The following is a 17,285-nucleotide window of genomic DNA, read 5'->3' on the forward strand; positions in this document are numbered from 1 at the left end:
TATGAAAACAATAATTATTATAATACTGCCAAACACTGTATTCTTTGAATATAATACTGGCACACACCCTCTGAATATAATTCTGACACACTGTACCTGTCACGATGCCGGCTGGCAGGAGGTGGATCCTCTGTGCCAGAGAGGGATTGGCGTGGACCGTGCTAGTGGACCGGTTCTAAGTCACTACTGGTTTTCACCAGAGCCCGCCACAAAGCGGGATGGTCTTGCTGCGGCGGTAGTGACCAGGTCGTATCCACTAGCAACGGCTCAACCTCTCTGACTGCTGAAGATAGGCGCGGTACAAGGGAGTAGACAGAAGCAAGGTCGGACGAAGCAGAAGGTCGGGGCAGGCAGCAAGGATCGTAGTCAGGGGCAACGGCAGGAGGTCTGGAACACAGGCTAGGAACAACAAGGGAACGCTTTCACTAGGCACAAGGGCAACAGGATCCGGCGAGGGAGTGCAGGGGAAGTGAGGTATATATAAGGAGTGCACAGGTGAACACACTAATTAGAACCACTGCGCCAATCAGCGGCGCAGTGGCCCTTTAAATCGCAGAGACCCGGCGCGCGCGCGCCCTAGGGAGCGGGGCCGCGCGCGCCGGGACAGGACCGACGGAGAGCGAGTCAGGTACGGGGACCGGGGTGCGCATCGCGAGCGGGCGCCACCCGCATCGCGAATCGCATCCCGGCTGGAGGCGGTACCGCAGCGCACCCGGTCAGTGGATCTGACCGGGGCGCTGCAGCAACGAGGATGAGGCGAGCGCTCCGGGGAGGAACGGGGACCCGGAGCGCTCGGCGTAACAGTACCCCCCCCTTGGGTCTCCCCCTCTTCTTGGGGCCAAAGAACCTGAGGAAAAAAAACTCAATTTTTTCGTGATGAGGTCCGATGCACATTAGGAGGGGTTCCGTGCGGTAACGCACGGCACAGTCCAATCTTTCATTGTCAACACAATTGATGTAGAGGGGTCCGGCGAGACTGGTCACAGGGACGTTGAACCTGTTGATAAGAGAGGCCAAAAAAAAATTTCCTGCAGATCCGGAATCCAAGAAGGCCATAGTAGAGAAGGAGAAGGTAGAGGAAGATATCCGCACAGGCACAGTAAGACGTGGAGAAGCAGAGTTGACATCAAGAACTGTGTCACCTTTGTGCGGAGTCAGCGTACGTCTTTCCAGGCGGGGAGAACGGATAGGACAATCCTTCAGGAAGTGTTCGGTACCGGCATAGTACAGGCAAAGATTCTCCACGCGGCGTCGTGTCCTCTCTTGAGGTGTCAAGCGAGACCGGTCAACTTGCATAGCCTCCACGGCGGGAGGCACAGGAACGGATTGCAGAGGACCAGAGGAGAGAGGAGCCGAGGGGAAAAAACGCCTTGTGCGAACAAAGTCCATATCCAGGCGGAGCTCCAGACGCCATCCGGAAGAACGCATGTCAATGCGAGTGGCAAGATGAATGAGTTCATGTAGGTTAGCAGGAGTTTCTCGTGCGGCCAGAACATCTTTAATGTTGCTGGATAGGCCCTTTTTAAAGGTCGCGCAGAGGACCTCACTATTCCAGGACAACTCGGAAGCAAGAGCACGGAACTGAATGGCGTACTCGCCAACGGAAGAAACACCCTGGGCCAGGTTCAGCAGGGCAGTCTCGGCAGAAGAAGCTCGGGCAGGCTCCTCGAAGACACTACGGACCTCAACGAAGAAGGACTGGACTGTGACTGTGGCAGGATCATTGTGGTCGCAGAGCGGTGTGGCCCAAGACAAGGCCTTTCCAGAAAGGAGACCACGGCAGAGTCTAGAGTCCCCATCAAATTTGTCCGGCAGGGACAAGCAGGGGTTAGGAGCGGCCGGACGCTGCGGAGGAGTTGCAGGAGCCGGCGGAGGAGATGGTTGTTGTAGTTGCCGCTGCTGTGTCAGAGACAGCATCTGCTGTAACTGTGACTTCAGTTGCTGTGTCACGGAGGACAAGTATGCCAGCTGGTGATTTTGTTGGGTGATCATCGTGGAAATGTCGGCAAGACTTGACAGCGGCACCTCAGCGGAATCCATGGCCGGATCTACTGTCACGATGCCGGCTGGCAGGAGGTGGATCCTCTGTGCCAGAGAGGGATTGGCGTGGACCGTGCTAGTGGACCGGTTCTAAGTCACTACTGGTTTTCACCAGAGCCCGCCGCAAAGCGGGATGGTCTTGCTGCGGCGGTAGTGACCAGGTCGTATCCACTAGCAACGGCTCAACCTCTCTGACTGCTGAAGATAGGCGCGGTACAAGGGAGTAGACAGAAGCAAGGTCGGACGAAGCAGAAGGTCGGGGCAGGCAGCAAGGATCGTAGTCAGGGGCAACGGCAGGAGGTCTGGAACACAGGCTAGGAACAACAAGGGAACGCTTTCACTAGGCACAAGGGCAACAGGATCCGGCGAGGGAGTGCAGGGGAAGTGAGGTATATATAAGGAGTGCACAGGTGAACACACTAATTAGAACCACTGCGCCAATCAGCGGCGCAGTGGCCCTTTAAATCGCAGAGACCCGGCGCGCGCGCCCTAGGGAGCGGGGCCGCGCGCGCTGGGACAGGACCGACGGAGAGCGAGTCAGGTACGGGGACCGGGGTGCGCATCGCGAGCGGGCGCCACCCGCATCGCGAATCGCATCCCGGCTGGAGGCGGTACCGCAGCGCACCCGGTCAGTGGATCTGACCGGGGCGCTGCAGCAACGAGGATGAGGCGAGCTCTCCGGGGAGGAACGGGGACCCGGAGCGCTCGGCGTAACAGTACCCCCTGAATATACAACACACTGTACCCTCTGAATATAATACCGCCATACACTGTACCCTCTGAATATAATACTATCACACACTGCGCCCTCTGAATATAATACTATCACACACTGTGCCCTCTAAATATACTCCCACACACTGCACTCTCTGAATATAATACTACCACACACTGCACCCTCTGAATATAATACTACCACACACTGCATCCTCTAAATATAATACTACCAAACACTGCACCCTCTGAATATAATACTATCACACACTGTACCCTCTGAATATAATACTATCACACACTGCACCCTCTAAATATAATACTATCACACACTGCACCCTCTAAATATAATACTATCACACACTGCACCCTCTAAATATAATACTATCACACACTGCACCCTCTAAATATAATACTATCACACACTGCACCCTCTAAATATAATACTATCACACACTGCACCCTCTAAATATAATACTATCACACACTGCACCCTCTAAATATAATACTATCACGCACTGCACCCTCTAAATATAATACTATCACACACTGTACCCACTGAATATAATACTAACACATACTGTGCCCTCTAAATCTAATACTACCACACACTGCACTCTGTGAATATAACTTGCTGTGCAGTGCACCCTCTGAGTAAAATACCGTAATGTATTGTGGCCCCTAAAAAATGTACCACCCCAGAAATTCCTCATAATATACACTATACTTCTGAAAGGCAAAACACTCTGTGCCTTCACATATAGTAATAATGCCCCATCTTGTACCCCTACATATAATAATTATGACCCGTCATGTTCCCCCCACATAATAATGCCCTCTGTGCTGTGCCCCTCGCATATAATGCTCCTGTCATGTGCCCCACACATTTAATGCCCCCTGTGCTGTGCCCTTCACATATAATGCCCCCATTCTTTGCCCCTCACATATAATGCCTCCATCATGTGCCCCTCATATATAAACCCCCCATCATGCGTCCCGCACATATAATGCCCCCATCATGTGTCCCGCACATATAATGCACCCTGTGCTGTGCCCTTCACATATAAAGCCCCATGTCCTGTCCCCTCAGGGGGCATTATATGTGAGGGGCACAGCACAGGGGACATTATATGTTTGGAGCACATGACAGGAACATTATATGTGAGGGGCACAGCACAGGGGGCATTATATGTGAGGGGTGCATGATGGGGGCATTATATGTGAGGGGCACAGCACAGGGGGCATTATATGTGAAGGGCGCATGATGGGGGCATTATATATGAAGGGCACAGCACAAGGGGCATTCTATATGAGGGGCGCATGATGGGGGCATTATATGTGAGGGGCAAAGAATGGGGGCATTATATGTGAGGGGCACATGATGGGGGCATTATATGTGAGGGGCACAGCACAGGGAGCATTATATGTGAGGGGCGCATGATGGGGGCATTATATATGAGGGGCGCATGATGGGGAATTATATGTGAGGGGCACAGCACAGGGGGCATTATATGTGTGGGACACAGAACAGGGGGCATTATATGATATAATGCCCCCCTGTCCTGTGCCCCACACATATAATGCCCCCTGTGCTGTGCCCCACACATATAATGCCCCCTGTGCTGTGCCCCACACATATAATTTATATGTGTGGCACAGCACACGGGGCATTGTATGTGAGGGGCACAGGACAGGGGGGCATTATATCATATAATGCCCCCCTGTCCTGTGCCCCAGACATATAATGCCCCCTGTGCTGTGTGCCCCACACATATAATTTATATGTGTGGCACAGCACAGGGGGCATTATATGTGAGGAGCGCATGATGGGGGCATTATATGTGAAGGGCACAGCACAGGGGGCATTATATATGAGGGGCGCATGATGGGGGCATTATATGTGAGGGGCAATATATGTGAGGGGCACATGACAGGAGCATTATATGTGAGGGGCACAGCACAGAGGGCATTATATGTGAGGGGCGCATGATGGGGGCATTATATATGAGGGGCACATGATGGGGAATTATATGTGAGGGGCACAGCACAGGGGGCAATATATGTGAGGGGAACAGCACAGGAGGCAATATATGTGAGGGGCACAGCACAGGGGGCATTATAAGTGTGGGGCACAGAACAGGGGGCATTATATGATATAATGCCCCCCTGTCCTGTGCCCCACACATATAATGCCCCCTGTGCTGTGCCCCACACATATAATGCCCCCTGTGCTGTGCCCCACACATATAATATATATGTGTGGCACAGCACAGGGGGCATTATATGTGAGGGGCACAGCACAGGGGGCATTATATGTGAGGGGCACAGGACAGGGGGGCATTATATCATATAATGCCCCCCTGTGCTGTGCCCCACACATATAATGACCCCTGTGCTGTGTGCCCCACACATATAATTTATATGTGTGGCACAGCACAGGGGGCATTATATGTGAAGGGCACAGGACAGGGGGCCCCCCTGTCATGTGCTCTTCACATATAATGCTCCCTATGCTTTGCCCTGCAGACCCTCATGAAATATTCCCTTTTCTCTGACCCCCCCTCCTAACAATGGCGCATATCCTGTTTCCCTAATCCCTGAGCATACCTTTACTTCCAGTATGCAGGCCGCGGGGACGGGTCCTCCAGGCGCCGGCACGATGATGTGACGTCATCGCGCCGGCCTTTAGTGGATCTCGTCCCCACAGCTCACACGCTGTGTACACACAGCATGTGTGTAAGGTCAGTGAATGGTGGAGCCGGAGCTTACAGCTTCGGCTCCACCATGCTAGGGAGCGGGGGGGGGGGGGCAGCAATCTCAGGGGGGGTAATTTCCCCGTTGCCCCCCCCCCCCCTGGATCCGCCACTGGTCCCATAGGGACCTATAACACTGCACACACTGATCATTGTTATCCCATAGGGACCTATAACACTGCACACACTGATCTTCATCATTGATCACTGGTTTCTCATAAAAAAACAGTGATCAACGATTCTGCCGCATGACTGCTCATGCCTGGATCTCAGGCACTGAGCAGTCATGCGGCGATCGGACAGCGAGGAGGCAGGTAGGGGCCCTCCCGCTGTCCTGTCAGCTGTTCGGGATGCCGCGATTAGCCGTGGCTATCCCGAACAGCCCGACTGAGCTAGCCGGCCACTTTCGGATTCGCTTTTAGCCGCGTGGCTCAGCTCTGAGCGCGCGGCTAAAGGGTTAATAGCGCGCGGTGCCGCGATCGGTGCTGCACGCTATTAGAGGTGGGTCCCAGCTTCACTATGACGCCGGGCCCGCCGTGATATGACGCAGGGTACTGTGTAACCCCGCGTTATATCAGGAGAGCAGGACCAAGGACGTACCGGTACGTCATTGGTCCTTAAGGGGTTAATGGCACGTTTCCAAGTCCTTAAGGACACAGGGCGTATGGATACGCCCTGCGCATTTCCGGCCCCAGCCGCTAGCTGGAGCGGAGCCGTGCCAGATGCCTGCTGAAATCGTTCAAGAGGCATCCCGGCATATCGCCCAGGGGGGTCACTCTGTCCCCCCATGTCGTCGATTGCTGCAGATCGCTGGACAATTCAGTCCAGCGATCTGCGGGGGATTCCGGGTCAATTGGGTCTCCAGTGACCCGGTGACCCGGAATTACTGGCTGAGACGGCCCCGAACAGCCAAAGCCAGCAGGGGTGAGGTGGCACTGGTGCCACCTCACGATCGCCCTGATTCGTCGGCCGGTTTCCCGGCTGACCAATCAGGGCGCCTGCTGCGGGTGTCACTTACGGAGGACGTGAGCGGGTGCGGGAAGAAGACCCCGGGTGCTGGGGACCCCGATCCCCGGCGTCCCTGTTGGGATCGGGGCCCCAGGAGCGACGGCGGTGGCGAGGGACTGACCTGCGCGGCGGCGTGGAGCAGCAGCAGTAGGAGGTGAGTGACAGCCTCCTGCTGTTGCTTAGCAACAGCTCCCAGCATGCAAAAAGGGCATGCTGGGAGCTGTAGTTATGCAACAGCAGGAGGCAGACCACCACAACTCCCAGCATTCCTTTATGGGCATGCTGGGACTTATAGTTTTGCAACAGCTGGAGGCACATTTTTTCTATGGAAAAGTGTACCTTCAGCTGTTGTATAACTACAACTCCCAGCTTGCACAATCAGCTAAAGTGCATGCTGGGAGTTGTAGCGGTGCATCTGGTGGTTGCATAACTACAACTCCCAGCATGCCCGTTGGCTGTCGGTGACTGCTGAGAGTTGTAGTTTTGCAACAGCTGAAGACACACTGAGTTAAGTAGCAAACCAGTATGCCTCCGGCTGTTGCATAACTACAAGACCCAGCATGCCCTTCCGCTGTCCATACATGCTGGGGGTTGTAGCTTTTGCAACAGCTGAAGGCACACTGGTTGCAAAACACTGAGTTTGTTACCAAACTCGGTGTTTCACAACAAGGGTGCCTCCAGCTGTTGCAAAACTACAACTCCCAGCATGCACTGATAGACCGTACATGCTGGGAGTTGTAGTTTTGAACAGCTGGATGTTTCTCCCCCCAATTTGAATGTACAGGGTAAACTCACATGGGCGGAGGTTTACAGTAAGTATCCGGCTGCAAGTTTGAGCTGCCGCAAATTTTCTGCCGCAGCTCAAGCTGCCAGCGAGAAACTACTGTGAACCCCCGTCTGTACGACTGTACCCTAAAAACACTACACTACACTAACAAAAAATAAAATAAAAAGTAAAAAACACTACATATACACATACCCCTACACAGCCCCCCTCCCCTCCCCAATAAAAATGAAAAACGTCTGGTACGCCACTGTTTCCAAAACGGAGCCTCCAGCTGTTGCAAAGCAACTACTCCCAGTATTGCCAGATAGCCATTGACTGTCCAGGCATGCTGGGAGTTTTACAACAGCTGGAGGCACCCTGTTTGGGAATCACTGGCGTAGAATACCCCTATGTCCACCCCTATGCAAATCCCTAATTCAGGCCTCAAATGCGCATGGTGCTCTCACTTTGGAGCCCTGTCGTATTTCAAGGCAACAGTTTAGGGCCACATATGGGGTATCGCCGTACTCGGGAGAAATTGTGTTACAAATTTTGGGGGGGTATTTTCTGCTATTACCCTCTTTAAAAATGTAAAAATTTGGGGAAACCAAGCATTTTAGGTAAAAAAATATATAAATGTTCACATATGCAAAATTTTCATTTTTTTCATCAAATTTGGGGATTTTTCACCAAGAAAGGATGCAAGTTACCATAAAATTTTACCACTAAGTTAAAGTAGAATATGTCACGAAAAAACAATCTCGGAGTCAGAATGATAATTAAAAGCATTCCAGAGTTATTAATGCTTAAAGTGACAGTGGTCAGAATTGCAAAAAACGCTCTGGTCCTTAAGGTGTAAAATGGACTGGTCCTTAAGGGGTTAAAGAATACCTGTCATCAAACCATATTTTCTAAACTAATTCAGATTATATTCCCTAACTACTCTTAACACCCCTCCTACCTTTAAAAAAAATTCTGAGCTTTGTATCATACCTTTCCCTTTGTTCACATTGTCTGAGCTCTCGGCAGGAGAAAGTGGGCGTTCCCCAGCCTGTGAGAGCTGTGCCTCGCCATGCCCTGCACGCAATTCCTGAGTTTGGTCTCCTGACAGACCAGGATAAGACCAAACTAACTGTTTGACTTGTGATAGGGAACAGAACAGAGCCACCTAGTGGTAATTTTTTCAATCACATTAAAAACATATAAAGGTTTAAAATTATAACAGCAAGTAAATAGCAAAATGTCTTATAATTACATAAGGAACAATATAATAAAAGATTAGTTTGGTGACAGCTATTCGTTAATGCTGTAATTTATGGTGAGTTCCTTTATATAGTAGTTGCACTGCAAGGCGATGTCAATTAATGCCTTAAAGCAGTGTTTGACAACCAGGATACCTTCATACTCCCAGCATGCCTGGACAGCCTTTGGGTCTCAGGAGTGGGGGTTGCAGTGGTTGCAATTGTGACTGGGTCCCATAGTCAATCATTCCACCCTGGTCAGGCCAAATTAGAACGGAACACATTAGGGGACAATGGCACCGTTTATTTGGGGCACATTAACACAGTTTATTTGGGGCACAGTTTATTGTGACAAGGTCACAGTTTATGAGGATAGTGACACTGATTATTTATAGGGACAGTGACTCATTTTATGGAGATGGTGTCAAAGTGTATTTGGGTCAGAGTGGCGCAGAATATTTTCGGGCACAGTGGCATGGTTCATTAGAAGCAGGAACACATTCCTAAACTCGGACCCTGCCTGTGTCTTACTTTCTTTCTGCAGAGACGGCACTGTGCCTGGTTTTCTGCATCTGGTAACATAGTAAAGAATTTCCTCATGGCAGGATATCGTAAAGAGACAGGTGCATCATCACCCAACTGTGCCCTCCTCTGGAAGGCTTTTTTCTTAGACCTACAGGTGCAGCGGCACTGCATCACCTGCTTCTGAGCTGACCATACCAGCAGGACTACATTTGTTACATTTGAAAGGTGTTCATTTAAATACAGACAATACATACTGACACATGGCTCAATGTCATATCCTCAGAGTCTTCCTCCTCCTTAGATGACCGAGGACAAGCCAACCAGTTCACAATGTCCATATTATCCTCAGAAACAACACGACCCCTGGAAGACAGAGACAACTTTTGCTTACTGCTGCTACTACTACTACCAAGAACCTGACTGCTGCTACTGAAGTGGAACTCTCCTTCAGGACCTAGTGGATATCTGTTCCCATCCAAATCAATCACTGACACGTTGTTCAGTACAAAAATTCTTCCTTCCTTTTATTACAGCATTTCACAGGGGTTTATATAGACTTCAGAATTAACATAAATTACCACCCACATTATTGATTAATTATTAGTGGTGTGTGTGTTTAATATACACGTACACAGTTTTTTGTCATGCGCAAGTTTGACTTGTTTTGCTTCTAAGCGCTAAGCAATTATTAACCTTGTTCTTCTCCCCAAATATTCAAATGTCATTTTGGCATCACCTTATCTCTCTCTGCAAACGGTTCAATCTTGATTGTCAGGCTACACTGGGGGGGGGGGGGGGGGGGTGTCGGCTTATGATTTATGTCAGGTCAGCTAGTATTGAGCAACATTTTATATATATATATATATATATATATATATATATATATATATATATATATATGTGTGATTTTACTTATTAAATCCATTACAATTTTCCCCCTTAAAATGACTATTTTTACATTCTTTCCCTAACGTGTAGTCCTATCTCATTTGTCCTATGTACTTCTCCAACTCTTTTTCTTCTTGCTGTACGTTAGATGAGTCATGGCTATACCATGACCCCTCCTTGCCACAGACTTTGTACATAGATTTTCAGATGCTGTCGCTATACAAGGATTTTGTATTTGGAAATTTCTGAAATGGGGTATATGGCTCGTTATCATAGGAGTAGCATTGTCCATGGCTTTTTCACACATCTTCTTAAGGCATCGCAGCACACAACACATGATAAATACAAGGATGATAAGAATTGTTAGAATTGTTATTCCTATTTGAATCAACATTTTTTGCCAACCCCCCATTCCATTAAAATATTGGTCCCAGGGGTCTGACACTCCAGAATTTCTTTTAATTTCCAATCAAAGGCTTTCTAACTTTTTTTTATAGCTATGGATTCTTTACCGTTGGGTCCTGTGTTATCTGGGATGTATGTACAACAGGTATCCCCAAACATTTTACATACCCCTCCTTTCTTGCCTAAGATCATATCTAAGGCCATCCTATTTTGAAACGTCATAGTAGATGTGGCGTTAAGCTATTCAACCTGTCCTTTGAAGGCTTCTAATGAAAAGTTTACACATCTTTGTTGATTGTAATAGATATAATTAATCCAGTCTATATTCTTATTTATGATAACTAGGGGTAGGAGGAAAGATTCAAATCCTGTTTTTACTTGGTCTCTAGCCTTAAACTCATCTGGGACCCCCCTTGGGACACCAATGGCATCAATATGCACATGGGGTCAAGGCTCCCTTTAGGGACTTCTCGCTTGTTCCTATGGTGAGTTTCTTGTTCTGCTATTGGTTTATGGTTAAAGATATGCACAGGCATAATGGGGGAGATTTATCAAAATCTGTGCAAAGGAAAAGTTGCCCAGTTGCCCACAGCAACCAGTCAGATTGCTTCTTTCATTTTGCACAGGCCTTGTTAAAAATGAAAGAAGCAATCTGATTGGTTGTTATGGGCAACTGGGCAACTTTTCCTTCGCACAGGTTTTGATAAATCTCCCCCAATGACTTTAGTAAATGTGCATTCTCCAGTCCAGTTTTCCTCTAACCGGGTTCTAAGCTTCATATCTCCACACAACCAGTAAATATCACCTAGAGACTGGACTTGGCCTTGTAGTTTGGTTTTGTCTATAACTCGACATGAGGAAGAGTAACCATCAGGAAAGATTCCCATGAATCTGCCTTGGTTACCTGGGATGGAATAGCAAGTATAGTTTCCAGGGTAAATGGTGATACCTTCTCCTGGTCTAAGGGTTTTGGTGGTTATAGGATATTCCTTCTTCCACCGTTCACAATTTGTGTGATTTGTGGAGTGATTGGTATATAGGCTGAGGAAGCATTCCTCTGCTTGTTCTGGGATATATATTATATTTCAAATATTTTTATTGGGTTTTCCAGAATTTTTAAAACAATTACAATAAGTAACAAAAAAGATAACATTAAACAGGAATTTAGAAACAATGAAAAGGATGGTATAAATCAAGAAAATGATAAAGTACACAGATACCTCCATTACGCCCGCTACTTTACAGCCTTGGAATACTAGTTATTGCAAATAATTGTAAGTCCAATCTGAATATTCTGTAATTGTATATATAAAAGTTACATACATTTTGCTTTATACAAATCTCAAAGTCAGTAGCAACGATATAAAGATATGTTCTCGGATATATAACGGGACTGTACCTAGATGAGGCCTGGTGTTACCACAAATATAACAGTTGGTTCTATTACTTTTCCCTGCTGTATACCTCATCCACTTGAGCCAAAGGTTAACATCTGAATATCCTGTTTCTACGGCCATGGTGTCTACGAAGGTGGGATTTGCTATAGCTATCATTTTCTTGTAGTACTGGATATGTTGTTCTATAGAATAGATTAGGGGTGCATTAGGGTCTCTCCATTCCCCTGAGCTGTATATATCCTTAATTTCAAACCTTTTATGTTGACCTTGGGTAGTCTCTCCAAACCACCAACCAAGGACATAAGTCCCTGCATCACTGGGGACTGGATTCTGAATGGTTAGTGTTAGCCGCATACCAAGAACTAGGTCAGAAGTTTTGTCCAGGAGTGCCTTTGCAGCAAAGACAGCTCTAAGCCAGGACAGGCCTCCTCTGGCCACAGCATCAAGTCTGCAAGAGTAATATCCAGTAGGTCTTGTCCTGCTGCTGTGAGACTGGGCTAGGACACCAGTGGCATGCACCTGTCATTCCGAGACAAAGAGCTTGAAGGGTTTGTCATAGTCTGGCAGGCCAAGTGCAGTTGCTGAGGAGATGGCATCCTTGAATTTCAGGAAGTTGGAGATAGCCTCCTCAGAGAGGTCAAAGGGATCCGTCTGCAAAGCATTATAGAGAGGTTGCATCAATAGAGAGGCTTCTGGGATCCATTACAGACAGTAGGAGATCAGTACAAGGAAGCCATGTAAAGCCTTTGGTCTTGCTGATACAGGGATGTCCTGTATGGCTTGAATTCCGTCTTGAGTAATGTTTCTGGTGCCTTGTGAGATGCAGTGGCCAAGGAACACAATTGAGGTGGAACACCACTGAAGTTTCTGTTTTGAGGCTTTGCAGTCTTGGTTGGCTAGGTAACAGAGGAGACTTTCAGAATTTTTTCTGCAGATGGGAGGTTCTCTGCACATAAAAGAAGATCATCCATGTAGCTAAGAAGTACCGCGGATTGGTTTTGTTCTTGCCAGGTGGATAGGGTGAGTTTTGAGCTCCTTGGGGCATGACAGTCCAAGTGTACTGCTGTCCTTCGTGGGTGAAGGCAAATAAATACCAGCATCTGGGATCCAAAGGTATGCTAAAGAAAGCATTGCTGAGGTCGACAACAGTGAAATACTTTGCAGTAGGGGGCACCCTTGACAGCAGAGTATGGGGGTTGGGGACAATAGGGGTGTCTTGTACTGTGGCTTCATTCACGGCTCTAAGATCTTGAACCATCCTGTACTTCTCAGGTTCCCCTTTGGCTGTCTTTTTCTTGACCGGGAATAGGGGCGTCTTGCCAAAATCCTATGGTAGCAGATCCAGATGATCTTGGGTAGGTCTTGCTCCTCCTCCTCCCCATTAACAGAGTGAGGGAGGATGGGTGTAGGAGGAACATGGTAGGAGCAATCAGGATTAAGCACAGGATACATGGGAGTAGGCCTTCCGGGTATAGAAATATGGCTGCCAGGGCTGGAAGTGGGAGTGCCCATACTTCTGGGTTTACCAAGATGGCCGCCAGTTCCGTATACAGAAGGGGCAGGTATTTTCAGGTCATTACTGGGGGCGGAAACTGGGTGTGCCCATGGGCACCCCAACTGTTCCTGTCCCATCCTTACTTCTTTGGACCTCCCAGTGGGAGCCCAAATAGATCTGCTGCTCTATTCTGCTCTTCCGTTTCACAGTCCTCTGGCTGTTCTTGGTGGCAGGTGCACCTAACTGGCTCACTCCCCATATCTCTTGCTTTACCTTCTATTTCCTCCAAAGACAGTCCCTGCTCCAAATCCTCTAATGGAAAGTGCACATTCAGTCTAAAAACCACTAAATCTTCCAACTCTGGTATAATTGGGTGACGTCCCAACAGTTCACTCGGATAACCTGGGCTAATCACTTTAAGCAATCTCTAACCCCCATCTGAAACTGCTAACATAAATCCACAGACACAATTTGGACATGACATGACATAGCATATATACAGATAACATACAATAAACACACTAGGACAAGTCACAGAGATGTCTTATTATCAGAGAAATCCCATACGCGCGCACGCACCAGAGACACTAACTATACACTGTGTCTCTGTTATACTACTGGCATCCTGTCAAATTCACTAATATCTTCTCTCACAGACTAACTGGAGTTGATTATTAGCTTTTTCCGGAACTCAATCTCTGAGAGACTGTCCTTCTGGCTGGGATCCCATTCACACACATAGACAGTTATGACAGGGAGGGTCACTGGTGTCTAGCACCTACCCACTAATACTCTAACCAGCCCTCTTCTTGAGAACACACACACTCAACACATACCCGGGCAACAGATTTATGACAGGTTCAGCCAAACGACTCCGAGCAAGAACTTTTACCCATCTTGTGTGTTGGCCGCAAGCCAGTCAGCTAAGTCATAAGCACAGACCAAGTGGGGGAGACAGAGTACTACTACCACCAGGAACTTGGCTGCTGCTGCCTGTACTGAGCCTGGGCTAATGGAAGGTGACAGGTCAGCCCACTGCACAATGCTTTGCTCAACTTGCTTTGATTTATAATGTGACAGCTTTCTGGGATCATTAGTTCTACATTGAGTTCTTCTGTGCACTGCTCTCTGGTCAGCTTTTTCTCCAAGATGGTGGTTACAATACAGTGCATAAAGTTTTATCAGTTTCTTAAACTCGTCCCTATGCTGTCTCCTGATTGGCCTGGGAGATGTATGTATTATAATGCAAGCAATGATTGGCTAACCTGTGGTCATGAGTTCTTGCTGCTAGTTGCAAGATATGCTGGACTACCCTGACATCCTCTCTGTTATTTACTCCTCTTATCAAGCATTCAGGTGGCAAAACGCCTTTCTCCTATAATAGCACCGTTGCCAGGTGTGCCCCTTTTCCCCAAAATTCCTAATTAGGGTTTGCCATGCATGCCTTGCTTATCAATAGTAATGTGACATATCTAGGGTGGAGGATAAGCGCTAAATTGTTGCATAATAATATAACTATAATAATCCTCCCCATATGTGCAAGAATATAACTACTATACTACTGCTCCTTTATACAAGAATATAACTACTATAATACTGCTCCTATATACAAGAATATAACTACTATAATACTGCTCCTATATACAAGAATATAACTACTATAATACTGCTCTCTATATACAAGAAAATAACTACTATAATATTGCCCCCTATGTACAAGAATATAACTACTATAATACTGCTCTATTATGCAAGAATATAACTACTATAATACTGCTCCTTTATACAAGAATATAACTACTATAATACTGCTTCTATGTACAAGAATATAACTACTATAATACTGCTCCCTATATTCAAGAATATAACTACTATAAAACTGCCTCCTATATACAAGAATATAACTATTATAATACTGCTCCTATATAAAAGAATATAACTACTATAATACTGCCTCTTATGTACAAGAATATAACCACTATAATACTGCCTCCTATGTACAAGAATATAACTACTATAATACTGCTCCTATATACAAGAATATAACTATTATAATACTGCTCCTATATAAAAGAATATAACTACTATAATACTGCCTCCTATGTACAAGAATATAACCACTATAATACTGCCTCCTATGTACACAAAAATATAACTACTATAATACTGCTCCTATATACAAGAATATAACTACTATAATACTGCTCCTATATACAAGAATATAACTACTATAATACTGCTCCTAAATACAAGAAGATAACTACTATAATACTGCTCCTATATAACAATATAACTACTATAATACTGCTCCTATGTACAAGAATATAACTACTATAATACTGCCTCCTATATACAAGAATATAACTACTATAATACTGCTCCCTATATACAAGAATATAACTACTATAATACTGCTCCTATATATAAGAATATAACTACTATATTACTGCTCCTATATACAAGAATATAACTACTATAATACTGCTCCCTATATACAAGAATATAACTACTATAATACTGCTCCTATATACAAGAATATAACTACTATATTACTGTTTCTACTATATAATGAGTGACTACAATTTTCATACATAAATGCAGGTATAGGCAGATGCCAGTATACAGAATTGTTTCCGTCATGCAGGGAGTCATTGCATGTGTATAGATGTATTATGCTTCACTTGCACATTTATGTTGCGATGTGTTGTGCAGGAGTTGATGGCGGTCAATAGCTGCCCGATACATGTGTATATTCTCATTCTCCGCGGGTGCGGGTTATCATCTCCTAATGGTTTGGTGTTTCCTGGATGTGTCGCCATCGGTGGTTCTGCTCTTATTCGTGTGTCGTGTATCAATTCTAAAGGGATTATGATGAGTGTGACTCATGTTTGTAAACAGCGACAATTCTTTGCACAAATTATCTCTTTATGTTTCCTGACATCGCTGACATTTTAATTCCACCGTCTTTAATGCTTCGTTTTTCACAGCTATATAAAGATGTTATGTTTAGGCTGCGGCACTGTCACTATTGTGCTTCTCATCCTTTATATTGCTACTTAGACTTGTGTAATGGGAAGGCTCGGCTGCATTTGTAAATGATCAGCACCTTCCGCTTTGCGCTGCGAGTCCTCGCTCTTCCCCGCTCCAGATACATTGTTGCCTCCTTCATATAAAGGGATGATAAGATACATTTAGAATCATTTTCTTCATTTAAGTCCCTCTGCTTTTCTTTAAACACCGCATTTCAGATAGCAACGTGTTATCTTCTGTACAAGAAAAAAAATATATAGATAAAATAAAAATAAAAATAAAAAAACATTTCCAATAAAACTTAAAAATGAGTTTTGCCATTTCTCAGCAGGGATTGAAATCATCATAGATCCAGCCGCTGACATAAAATATTCTAAAATATACATGGGGCTCTAAATGCATTCTTAAGTGCGGAGGATTGCGAAGCACTTTTCGTGTTTACAATTTAAATAACTAAAATGCAGAGTGAAGGGAAGAACGTGAATGATACAGAAGGGAAATAAAATCGCTGTGATCCGGGATTTATAGAGTTAACCGTAACGTATCCGGACAAGACTTTGGAAGGTAGATTAATTATTAATAAAATTGACGAACACGCCGTGCATTACATTTATTATGTATTTTAGACTCTTTTAGACACTTATTGTGGCTGATTCCATAAAGGCCCTGGATTGTTATACAACCGGCCTGGTCACGATTCTGGTGTAAAATATTGTCTGAGACAGACAGCTGAGGAAGACACCTATGCCGAAACGCATCCCTGTACCCTGATATGGCTTAATAAATCTCCACTTTTGAAAGATTGGTGAGTGCTGATTGGTGACACAGTTACTCATATCAGTTCTCTGTTAAATCATTGAAAACAATTGTTAAAGATGGCATAGACTCAAGATGGCCGATTGCAGTACAGCAGTGACATTGACAATGCCAGTGAAGTGAAAAAAATAACTGTGACCTGTAGCCGAATGTGACCGTCACCGCTCAGCCCTTCTCAGCGCTGGTCACTGTTTGGGGTTAGGATTA

Source organism: Hyla sarda, chromosome 5 (genome assembly GCF_029499605.1).
Source record: "Hyla sarda isolate aHylSar1 chromosome 5, aHylSar1.hap1, whole genome shotgun sequence".
NCBI lineage: Eukaryota > Metazoa > Chordata > Amphibia > Anura > Hylidae > Hyla > Hyla sarda.